Source organism: Idiotropiscis lumnitzeri, unplaced genomic scaffold (genome assembly GCF_059441095.1).
Source record: "Idiotropiscis lumnitzeri isolate Australia: NSW breed Sydney's pygmy pipehorse unplaced genomic scaffold, RoL_Ilum_1.0 HiC_scaffold_24, whole genome shotgun sequence".
Classification (NCBI taxonomy): Eukaryota; Metazoa; Chordata; class Actinopteri; order Syngnathiformes; family Syngnathidae; genus Idiotropiscis; species Idiotropiscis lumnitzeri.
Window position 1 is genome coordinate 3168489 of NW_028283562.1, and position 11224 is coordinate 3179712.

The 11224-nt window shown below is 40.7% G+C and overlaps 1 long non-coding RNA gene across 2 annotated transcripts; it reads left to right on the forward strand.

Moving 5' to 3' along the window:
• Positions 1-9517: 9517 nt before the first annotated feature.
• LOC148316049 (uncharacterized) lies at positions 9518-10791 on the forward strand. Of its 2 annotated transcripts, XR_015840405.1 has the most exons (3): positions 9518-9752; positions 9830-9896; positions 10430-10791. It is a non-coding gene; the product is annotated as an uncharacterized LOC148316049 (long non-coding RNA). The 2 variants fall into 2 exon arrangements; XR_015840404.1 differs by having other exon boundaries at positions 9518-9896.
• Positions 10792-11224: the final 433 nt, after the last annotated feature.

Below are 11224 nucleotides of genomic sequence, written 5' to 3' on the forward strand. Positions count from 1 at the left end.
CTGGCACATCAGTCCCAGTCCACATGGGAAACATGTTTTGACCAAAAAGAAAAAAAAAAAAAAAGACGCAATTACTGGCCAGTGTGTTCTGATCCACAGAGAAATCACGTCCGTGTGGGAGACCAACTCTTCTTCAAGGTGCTGAAACGACTTCGTTGGGACAAGTGAATGCTGAGATGGCCCTCGCCAGATGATTGCAGTGACCCCGACGGCAGCAAAGGTCGCGGGGCGTGGCAGCTGGATCCACCAGTTGCAGTACAAGCTTCTCCGGTTTCCAGCTAAAGGCCGAGCAACGCGAATCCCTCGAACAGGAGCCCACCTGAGTCACAATATCGGACCACACGCACATCGGAACCGCACAACCAGCCACAGATACGAATGTTGAAGCCACAGAACAAAAAGATTAGATATTGTTTGGAAATTAATGACGTACATAAAGAATTTTAGCCTTGATTGGAGAACATTACTGCATTTACATTTTTAATAAAATGAAACAATTATTGATGTTATGACCACTACGAAGAATTTGAAAGACAATATATCGGGATAATTATGGTTTTCATTTTTGTTATGTGTAGTCTGTTCATGTTGCATTATTCTTATGACAAAGATGATTATTAACTGCATGTTTGTTGCCCAAATGTACCATTACAACCTGATTGATGTTGAGAATGACGAATTCGAACTGGACAATGACAAACTCGAACTGGACACTGAAACCTAAATAACACATGGACCCTTTTGCCCCTGCCCCCACACATGCACACACATACACCACACACGAAGATCCGGGAGGTAAAGACGGCTGTCCCCTCCTACAACGAGGCAAGGGCCTCCATCAAGTCGCCGCAGAGACAAGCTCTGCGTGGAGACAAGCTCTGCGTGGAGACAGTTTTGTTATTTTTCACTAGGTATATTGAAGTTTTTTTATGTTTTATTCCCAAGTGACCAACATACCATGAGAATCTCGTTCCACGCCGGAAGGGAGGAGGGGAATTTTGTCCCTACTGAGGGTTTTCGCCCCTCCACGGATGACCACACTGTTGTATGATTTCATTATGATGATCTGTCTTAAAGCCGTAAGGACATGATTTAAACCCACAAACGGGGGAATGTGAGATGGGATGAGGATATGTAAATAGTTTGTGTATTTCTAATCATGTTTTTATACACTATTTGTATCAGTTATAATTGCGCACACACACACAGACACTCACATTATTGCTTTAGCACACACGCGCACAACTGGAACACACGCACACACTTTAGTTTCGAATTCCTGACTGACTACTGTGGTTGATTGCTTCCTGCCTGCCTGCTAGAATTTCAGACAGACCTCCATTGTCTGCTTAGGTTGCTGATAAAAGACCGAACGGGTGGTAGAGAGTGAGAGAGAGTGCGCGAGATTGAACTGGCAAGACGCCTGCTTCACCTCCTGACTTCCTCTCCCATTCGCGAATGGTCAAAAACAAAACTCTAACTGGTTTGGTCTGGATTTATGTCACCTTCAGTCTAAAAATGGCGTCAGGACGTTTTAAACCTGACAGTTGCCTTGAGATCTCCGAGCTCGAACTGCCCTATTCCCACCTTGATCACAAGCTCCCATGAACCACTTGGACAGGGTTGCCTGTGTCCTTCTCGTTGATGTCCTTTGTGGCTCCATTCCTTTTCAGTGCTCCTAAAACAAAAAAGACAAGAAGCCAACTTAGTAAAGCTATTTAATGATTGTGAAACCTTATGGGACATGCTGAAATGTCTTCACACCACAATCCCTTAAAAAAAAAAAAAAATATATATATATTACCATATAGAACATCAGAAAAAGGCAGGTCTCGGCGCTTGTTCTTGCTACGATGTCCAAAGAGATTGTACTTCAGAGACAGAGGATTTGTCATGATGAACGCCATCATTGTTCTGACACTATCGTCCAATCCACCAATACCTGCAACCATTATAACATGGATGTCACTCGATCCAGATAATCATCACACACTTAAAAATATTTTGGCAGTTAAACTGGGTATGATAAACGTCACAGGAAAGGAATTGTCGATTAAGTGAACAGCTTCGGTAACGCCATATACACTCAAAGGGCAAGAGCCCAACATTCTACCAAAATGATTATGATTAGGGAGGTAACGATTCACTCAAGCCCCGATTCGATTTTTGATTTTCAGTTCTCGATTTCGATTCGATATTTTAATTGTTTTAAGTTGCTGCCACGTTTGTCTCTGTGCGCTCGTGTGATGCTGCAGCGATCCACAAACAAAATATGTCTATACGTCTTGTGCATTTTGAATGGAACCAAAAAACAATACACGATGCCAAATTGTACTATTATTATGAAACTGCCTATGAGTAGTAAAAGAAATACTTGTAAAAATATTTCACATTTTTAGAGCCCCAATACATTCTTTTAAATATAGAAGGGACTGAAATCATGTGAAAATTGAGTCTTTTTCTCAGTTTCCGACTTGGGGTGAACACATTCGGCTTATCATAGTTGCAGTTGACCATCTTGAACTCTGAAGTCTTTCAACTCGGCCTTCCGAATCAGGGTTTTAGAGGTGGGGCTATTTAGTGATACAGTAGGATGGTTTGACCTCTGTAGCTCCAGAATCAGGAATGTACTGGGACTGGGGTTCCTACTTGGGTTTAGGGTACCTAATTTTATATTTCAAGAAATTAAATCATTATTTATAATTTTGAAGATAATACATTAAAATTTCATCATTTTCATACCTGCATTAGATCCTGCAGTAGACTCACAGACTCAACACGTTGGACGTACTCAAGGACCTTCTGCAGCGCCTCTCTTGGTTAGGAAGCTTTTTCTCTGTGACAATCCATGGGGAGGTGTAGATGGTACTTCGTCATCACAGGCTTCAGACTCGTCACTTGAGAAAACATCCCTGCAATGGATGCATAGACACTTGGGCATGAATGTCATTTAACAACAAAAGCTAGAACAAAAAGCTTTGCATTTAAAAGAATACATCTGTGATGGGGAAGCCAGGTTAAAGTGTTAATTTTATAATTATGTAATTAGCTGCAGGTTAGTCTAGTGAAGGTGTAATCACTTCTATTTTGGAGCATAGCTTTTGCTCTGTCCAATCATTGCCTCACCTGCTGAAACCCACATTCGGGTATTTTACAAACCAAAAACTTAAATACCTGTACAGCTCTCATTTTTAACTTATTTTCTCTAACCTTTACCCACAAAATTTGAATATTCAAAATAAAAGTACACAAAGAAGTCACAATTTTTCCACATTAGTTACTTACGTAGTTCCTCTCAAATGCAGCTCAACACTGCATTGAATTAGAGCTTGATAAGCCTACACACAAAACATACAAAGCACATTGTGGCATGATTCTGAATGAGCCAATCTAGCATTTCAACATCTGTTCAACTGTTGGAATTTTAACTATTATCTGACTCTATTAACCAACATTCATCCAACAATTATGCGCGCTCGTTTTGGACACTGCATTGAATTAGAGCTTGATAAACCCACACACAAAACATACAAAGCACATTGTGGCATGATTCTGAATGAGCCAATCTAGCATTTCAATATCTGTTCAACTTTCATCTTGAATTTCTATTATTTAAATAACAGGCAACATTCAACAGTTAATATGTTTTGCTTTACTTACCCAAATCAAACACATCACAAAAAAGCCTTAAATGAGCTAGTGGAGTAGATTGTATTAATTTGAGTGAAAGCTTAAGTCTTTTGGAGAATTTTGGAGAGAGATCGAGGGACACTGTGTTTAGCGTCGTAGGCCCAATGCTAACAATATGTAGCTCGTTGTAAAGGTCCTCATAAAAATAAATAAAACACACAACGCTTATCAGTATTATTAAAAGGGTGATTATAATGTACTTAAGTTTTCCCCAAAATAATTCGAGTACGTACGTTGTTGATATACCCTCTGTGTTCTCGTCACTTATCATTTTAGCATACTGTGTTTTAGCTAACGCACCAAGCAGTTTTCCAACACAGGCAACCTTGAAAAATTACAAAACACATTGTAAAGTAAGTCTAAAAAATGAGAGCCAGACATTTACCCAAGATTAATTAATTAATTCAATTATCGTTCGGGACTCACCGTGCTTTCAGCTCTTCTGCCGCACCTCAAAGACCGCGTAGCTTGCATTCGCTCCTTTTCTCACAGTTTGAATATGCTGCCTTCAAAAGAATCTGTAATTTTGACAACTCCAACTTGAATCTACAAAAATCAAGCAATAAGGTAGAAATAACTTCAAATATACTTTGAATAAAGATCTTTCACAGCATACAGAATTAATAAAATAACATTAATTAATAATGTTGATTTTGTTTATTAAAAAAAAAGTAACTGTGTTGACTGTTGGATGTGGCTGACAATGCTGGACCTGCCTTGTCAAATAGTTCATAGATGACAATCTTAGCTGTCTGGAATATTATAAAATGTTATCTTGTCCCTTAAGGGTTATTAAGTCACAGTTGGGGGTACATGTAAATTCACAAAATATAACGTCCAGCCTTGTTAAATTTAGCATAGATAAATACATGAATTTAATTTTAATTTTAATAAATCAATCAATCCTCTGTACTGCTTCTTGTCCTCACAAGGGTCCCCGGGAGTGCTGGAGCCTATCCCAGCTGTCTTCGGGCAGTCGACAGGGTACACCCTGAACTGGTTGCCAGTCAATCGCAGGGCACACAGAGACAAGCAACCATCCGCTCTCACACTCAGACCTTGGACCAGTGACCAATCAACCTATCATGAATGTTTTTGGAAAGTGGGAGGAAACCGGCGAAAACCCTAGCAGGCACAGGGAGAACCTTGCACTTCTGTACTGTGATGCGGACTTGCTAACCAGTCCGCCACCGTGCCGCTTGTTCTAAAGAGTCCCAGAAAATAAAAACACCCGTCCCTTAGTCAAAAGCGGAAAAAGTCCAACAACAACCCGACCATAATTTGCATTGTTCCATAAGTTAAATCAATGTCAAACCTAATAAAAGCTGACTTCTGGTCCTCAAAAATCCTACACTTATTTTAGTCCTTTCACAATCTCGCAGCATAGGCTCCATGGCCATGTCTCTATCGTTTTGGCATCCATTGAATAGTTCTACTGAGAATAGTCTTCGGGTGGTTACTATTAGCATAGCATGCATTAAATATCAAAAAGGCTACAGAACAAATTTTCAAACCCATGCCCGCTTAGCTCATCTATAACCCATACAGGACCCAGACATGGTTGACCAGCTCTAACCTATGCCCACTTATCCCACACATAACCCAAACAGGACCGATAAATGGTGACCACTTCTAACCCATGCCCACTTAGCCCACACATAACCCAAATAGGACCCAGACATGGTTGACCAGCTCTAACCCATGCCCACTTGGCCCATATACAGCCCATATGAGACCCTCACATGGTTGACCAGTTCTAACCCATGCCCACTTAGCCCACACATAACCCAAATAGGACCTATAAATGGTTTCAGTAGTAGATTCAGTAGTTTTTATCATTACAGCATTTTCCCCTCTGTATAATGGACAGACATTAGGAGTGTTTCCTTACACTTAGATACGTTTATACTGTGTATATTTGCATGCTTTTTATGAATGTCTGCTGCTAATGTTATACATTAACGGCTACATTACGCCGCCGACTCTGTGTGAGCTATATCTTTGCTGCTGTAACACCTCAAATTTCCCCATTGTGGGACTAATAAAGGACATCTTTATCTTTATCTTTACCAGTTCTAACCCATGCCCACTTAGCCCATACACAACCCGTATTGCACCCACAACATTTGCCCAGTTTAAGCCCATGCCCACCAATCCCAGATGGCGCCCACATGGAACCCTGTACCATTGCCCACTTCTAGCCCATTCCCACTTGGTACCCAGGAATCCCGCATTTACCCCATTTGGGGCCCAGTTGGACATGTTGGCTGGGTACAGTACTTTTATTCTTGCAGTATTTTTATCATTGCAGTATTTTCAATCATTCAGTATTTTTTTTTATCATTGCAGCGTTTTTATTTATTTCCCCTCTGAACCATAGACAGGCATTAGGAGTGTTTCCTTACACTTGTATATGTTGTGGGCTGTAAGTGTGTATATACATGGGGATCTGTGTATATACGTATATACTGTGTATATTTGCATGCTTTTTATGAATGCCTGCTGCCAATGTTATACATTAACGGCTACATTACGTCGGTGCCACTGTGTGATGTATATCTTTGCTGCTGTAACACTGCAAATGTCCCCGTTATGGGACAATTAAAAGACATCTTTATCTTTAGAAATTGAAGATTCACTTGCGAGGCCATTTTCAACACGGACCTTTCAAGAGAAGCTATATCGTCCAACACTCGGTCAGTGCTGTCTAAGTGCTTTTCTGTATATTGTTTGTCCACCCGTGGTGTCATAAATTATGGTATTATGAGGGGGATTAATTCAAGTAGGACGAAGTAGGACTTCATTGAAGGCCCAGGTGTGAAATGCATGGCCCTCCACTGGTTCAAATAATATCTAAAACTAAATTACCAGTTACATGTGCAATTTCAATATTCAACAATTATCTCAACAAAAAAGGACAATCTGAATTTTTTTTAAATGCACAATAAAACAGAAAAGCCATTTCCGGGTATTTTACAATTCAGTCTTCATTGGGGAAAAAACATTCAACAATTTGCTTTTCTTATTTAATACATAGTTCAGCACAGCAGGTGGCGGACAAGCACCTTAAAATGTCATTCGCCTACACAAGGAAGAAGAACATGCCCGAGGCGCTCCCGTGTCCTCGTCTTTCGGTCAACCTGAGAATAATGTTCTTGAGGATTAAAGTTTATAAATGTAAGTATGATGTGATTTTTTATTTTATTTTATGTTGTTGAACAGTGTTTTTGTTTATTTTATAATTTCGTCATTAAAATGCTGTGGCGGTTGGAGAGTCAGCTTCGTGTTAGGGCGTGTTAAAGATCCCGATACCCACACTACACCCTCATTGAAGTATATACGAGTAAAATTATTCGAGCGCGCAGCCAAAGTATATTGTCCACAATTATTTGCGGACTTAACCAAAATCCCATTGAACTGGCGATGTTCGGTGGAATTCTTGTGCCCATGCTGAAAAAAATTCTCTTCAAATGTACATATCGAATTATGACATTATGATAAACAGTTGCATGTGTGCAATTTCGGTCACTCTTTTAAAGTCACCTACGTGTTTTGTCCGAGTGCAGCTAGCGTACTTAGCGACCTTGTGTGCATGCGCCGCAGATTGTGAGAGCGCCTCAAATAGTATAAATGAAGCTATAGCTTGTTCCGGTGGGTCCCAAGCCAGGGTTTTTTCCTAACTACCACATTACTTAAGTTTTAATATCACTCTCAACGTCACGTCAAAATTGTTACAAATAAATACATAATGATAACGTGCCGCCAAGCTCGATGACATAGGAGGCGGAAGTTGGTGTCGTCACACGCATTGTCCCAATTTTGCAATATCGGTACGCTTGGAACCTGTGCTCTGCAACACCCCATGTACACGTCAACGAGGAACGTATGGTGTAGAGTGTTTATTGCGATTGGGCCATTCTTTGTCACGGTCTTCTCTCTGACAAATTGGCATATTTAGCAGCCAAAATATAATGAGCCGTTGCTGTGATAGTAGTTGCAGCCCAAGGTTATTTTAGTAAACGAAAATGAACTCAAAACTTGAATAGAAAAAAATAAAATTCGATAATGAAAAAAATACAGTGAACCCTCGGTTATCGCGGTTAATGGGGACCGAGACCACCCGCGAAAACTGAAAATCTGCGAAGTAGCGGCGCACCTTCAAAAATGCTTAAAAAAAAAAGTGCGAAGTAGTGGTGCACCTTCAAAAATGTTTAAAAAAAAAAAATTAATAAATATATATATATATATATATATATACACGGGTAGAGAGAGAGAGAGTGAAATTCATGCTATAACAAAAAAAAAAAAATTATTATTAAAACTTATTATTTTTTTATTCCCCAGCCATTATTTTTGTATTTATTCAATTACTTCTTTTTGTATTTTTTTAATTGCTTCGACCTTTACCTGCTGGTACGCCGTCCGGTGTGCCCTGTGAAATGAAAGGTGGCATTCTTCATTTATTTTTTTTATTCATTTATTCATTCATAACTGACAGCCTCGCGCTCCGCTCGTGCTCGGGCGGAAGAGGTGCTCCTCTTCGGCTTAATTGTCATGCACGCCGGACCTGCTCCCCCGAAGCGTGTCTCCGTTCGATTGAACTCGGTTTCATTTCGCCCCGCCCGTGCCCGGGGAAGGTGCTCCTATTCGGCTTAACTGTGAAACACGCCCGCCCTCCTCCCCCGGAGCTTCCATTCGGTTAAACTTCAGGGCCGCTTGGCACCGCCCGTGCCCGGGGAAGGTGCTTCTCTTCGGCTTAACTGTGACGCGAGCATGCCCTCCTCCTCCGGAGCTTCCATTCGGTTAAACTTAGGGGCCGCTTGACACCGCCCGTGCCCGGGGAAGGTGCTCCTCTTCGGCTTAACTGCCACGCACGCCGGCCGGCCTCCTCCGGAGCTCTCGTACGCTCCCGAACAGAGCGAAATGTCGCCCCGCTAGTGCCCGGGCGGAAGTTGTTCCTCTTCGGCTTAACTGCCACGCACGCTGGCCGGAGCTCTGGTACGGTCCGAACCGCGCGAAACGTCGCCCCAAATCGTGCCCGGGGGAACGTGCTCTTCTTCGTCCACTCTCCTCTTCGCCCACGCTCTTCTTCGGCGCATGCCGGCCGTCTAACAGCTCCAGCGCCCCGTCGTGCCGCTCGGCGAAACTACAATGCCCCCGAATATTTTTTAGACCCGCGAAGCACTGAACCCGCGAAAGGTGAACCGCGAAGTAGCGAGGGTTCACTGTAAAATGAAAATGCTCTTTCAAAAATTAAAACTATCTAAAACTAGTGATGGCAAAATGAAGCCCCATAAAGCAGCCAAGCCCTGCAGGGAAATACTTCACACACGAATGGGCTTCGAGATGCTTCATTTTTCTTGACTACGCCATCCCGTGGACAGAAAAATGTATAACATGCTTGGTGCATGCAATAAAATGGTGAGCTGTAAATCATGCTCTGCTTACCAAACAATATGTATTTGAAGAGTGATTTTAATTGTTCTGTTTTACTTTGTCTTCTCACTTCTCCAATATTCAGACAGCTCCGCCAAGACCAACGTTTCACCCCCACACTGATATAAAATGGACCCAACCGTTTGGGTCTCTTTCCAAATTTGGTACCAAAGCCTCCCCCACAGTGCGGCAGCTATCTTGAATTGGCCCGTTCCCAGAGAGTTTTACTTCATTCAGTGTCATTCAGTATTATTCAAAATCTTTCAGTGTCATTCCAAATCATTCAATGTCATTCACGATCTTTCCACATGCTTCCACCTTCCATCGTTCAGTGTCATTCCACATTCTCTTTGATATATAACATAACATAATGTAACCCAGTAGAGAAAACACCATTTTATTTTGAAAAAACATTTATTGTGTTAAGAGGAAGTGTATATCTCTCGTCTACTTGATTTCCTGTTTGGAGTGTCATTCATCTGATTATGACTTTCTGATTCGTCAAAGTCAAGTTGTCCCGCCTTCTCGAGATGCTATCTCGAGATTAGCTGTGTATATCGTTCTTTTACGCCTGGACACCCTACTGAAAGGTTGCGTGACGATATCTAATGCTAATGTGCCGTTCGGTGAGTGAAATACTTATTGAAGTTGATATAAATGTGACCAATAATAAAATGTTAATTGGGAAATGTTTTATCTCAAGTGTGGATACCAGTGAGAACTGAGGGTCTGTGACAATTCGACCGTGTTCGTACTTGAACGTCGTATTGGTGAGTCGCCATGCACTTGCTATGGACTGTCGTAAAAACGTTTATGTGAGGCTAACGCTAAGCTAACGTTAAGCTAATGCTAATCGCGAGTGGAAATGTACTGCTTGTTTACAGTGAAAGAGTTGATTTTACTTGTTTTAAGGTCTTTCTAAAGCAAGGTTTATGTTGACAAACAAATGTATAACTGCTCATTTTGATGTAATATGTGTTAAAAGTGAAATGTTGAATTGACTCAGTTATGTTTGTTATACAATTATTTCTTTATTGAAGTGATTGATATGTAAACCATAAAACATGGTTATTGAGAAATTGGACATATTGAGAAATGTGTTTATTGTTAGCTCATGAGTTCATTTCATGTGTTACAATGACAATTTGGAAAACATGCATGTAAATTAATAACTGTTATAAATGTGATATTTAGATGCAGTATTTATGATAATTGAAAACTATAGAGCTATAGCGACTGATGATACTGGAAACTGATAATAGACTTATTAGCTGCATACAATAATTTCATTATTGTTATGCAGGCTGGGTTTTTTGTCTTGGCATTAAACCAAGATCCGAAACTGAATGGATTCTCCTTTGATGGAGATGGCGAGCCTGAGCCCAGAACCACATCTGCGATAAAGGAACCACAGTCTTCACCAACTTCTTTGTGAACATCACGTGGTAACACACCTAATTACCACCACGACAAGACTTTTTTCCCCAAGACTACCGGAAAGAACATTGACTGACTTAAACAAAATATTACTGAGCTCAGTAGGACTTTGGGATTATTATTTCTAATTTTTGGGATTTGTGATTTATTTTATGTATATGATGCCGGCTGTGAATTTGTAAATAATTGTTTTGTTTTCCATGTTAATACAGTTATTGTTGTTGCTCATTTCTGCCTCCAGCTATTTCATTCACACACCTATCAATTATCACTATTGTAGCCTTCGAGAATCTAGAGTCTGGTCCAATTTATTAAATATCAAACTAACACTATCTTTAAGTAATCGGGGGTTACATAACAACCGGTTCCGGCGCCGCGCGAGTGGCTGCCTGTTTACAGCAGCGTGGCTCACTATTGAGCCTTTTCTCTATATCTTTGCTGCTGTAACACCTCAAATTTCCCCATTGTGGGACTAATAAAGGACATCTTATCTTATCTTATCTTAATAACATAATCCTGGGTCAGCAGACACCTAATTAATGTGTTAATACATGATACATTTTTATATAAGCAACACTTATGATTGTAACGTATTTTTAATTCTTTCTAGGCGGGAACTGTCCGAACAAAAAATTCATGCAATTTGTAATTAGACACTTTG